Below are 1,744 nucleotides of genomic sequence, written 5' to 3'. Positions count from 1 at the left end.
AATAACGCTCACTAATCATACAGTGCTATTTTTAATAAAAAAACTGAGTTGAAAAGTCCTTTATCATTTTGAAATTTTCAATAGTTAACGAGATATTAATTTCTAAAAATTGCTGAGTAAACGGATAAAATTGGTGTATAAGACAATTTTAATCTTTCTGTATTCTTTGTGAAATAATTTGAAAATGTTTCTTAAAAAACTCTTAAAAATATCTTAAAATTGTCATGTACGTCGCGATTTTAGGCATTTTGCTCATTGGGTGATTAAAAAAAATACTGCGAAAATTGCAAGATGGTAGAAGACTTTTCGACTTAGTTTTTTAGAAATAGCCATTAATTAAATGGAGGTTATTTCAGGTATGCCATGTATATATAATGTATATTCGTTGTATTTGAGATTTAAAGAAAGAACTAAAATCAAGATCGAAATTGAACATTAAAGATATTTCCGAATATTCCACATAATCTTCCAGTTCTTTGCAACAATATTCAAATGGCCTGATATCTTTCAGTGATATTTTAAACTTAACTCTTTGCACTAAATATCTTTCTGTGTTAAAGAAAAAAATAGTATTATTTTATACAAGAAATTTTATTATATTCAATTATTTAATTATATGTTTATATAATTTAATTATTATTCATTATATGTTTATATAAATTGGATTTTTTGCACTAGAGTATAAAAATATAAATGTAAGTCTCTCTCTCTCTCTCTCTCTCTCTCTCTCTCTCTCTCTCTCTCTCTCTCTTCCCCCCCTTCACATTATCGAATACATTTATACATGCATTAATGTGATTAACAAAATTTTATAAGATTTACGTTAAAACTTTTTACATTAAAATATTTTAGTGCAAAGAGTTAATGACTACTCGGTTGTGGAGTATTCGTCTAAAACGTACAAATGTTAACGCGGACAATAAATAGAATTTTATTTCTTCGAGTATATTAATAAAGATAAGAAAAAAGATAATTGCATTAGCAATTGTTAAGCGACTAATTAAATAATAATAATAGCAGTCCTCAATTAAACAATGACAAAATCGTTATTGATTAATTAAGATAAATCATATCTTAACATCATATCATAAATAAAGATAAATCATATCTTAACATCATATTATTTGTTACAAGGTACATTTTATCTTATACTCGCTCGATCTTCCTCAAAAGAAAAAGACTTTGTTAGAAATAGAAAAATGCATTTTATATTGTATTCTTAGAAATGTTGATATTATTTATATGAATTGAAGATTATTTCTTTATCTTTTAGTGAATGCTACTGTATTTTTTGACTGGTTATCTTTCATTATTTTTCATCTGACATCTCTAAATTCTAATGTTTTAATTTTTAAAATACAATCGACAATCTCAAATTTAATTTCATTAATCTATTTTACCAATATAGATTAATTTTAACCTTTTGATTTAAATTACTTTTCATCTTCCAGTTGTAAAAATTAAAAAAAGATAAAGAGTAAATTAAATCAAAATTAAAGTTAATTATTGGTAGAAATAGATAGAAAAAAATAAATCTAAAAAAAAAATATTAAGAAGAGAAAATGTTGCAGCCATTTATTGTCGTCATGGCTGCTATAACTGGAGCTATAAAAAGAGTGATCTATCCTATTGCACTTTTGTTAATCATATATTGTCGATGTAGCTTGCGCAATAACAACAATACACCGATGGCGAATGGTAGTAATTATTATTACATATAATTGCGATGATTGCGATACATATA

Source organism: Atta colombica, unplaced genomic scaffold (assembly GCF_001594045.1).
Source record: "Atta colombica isolate Treedump-2 unplaced genomic scaffold, Acol1.0 scaffold84, whole genome shotgun sequence".
In the NCBI taxonomy this organism is placed as follows: Eukaryota; Metazoa; Arthropoda; class Insecta; order Hymenoptera; family Formicidae; genus Atta; species Atta colombica.
The sequence above is the reverse complement of the archived record's forward strand: the minus strand, read 5'-3'. Positions refer to the sequence as shown.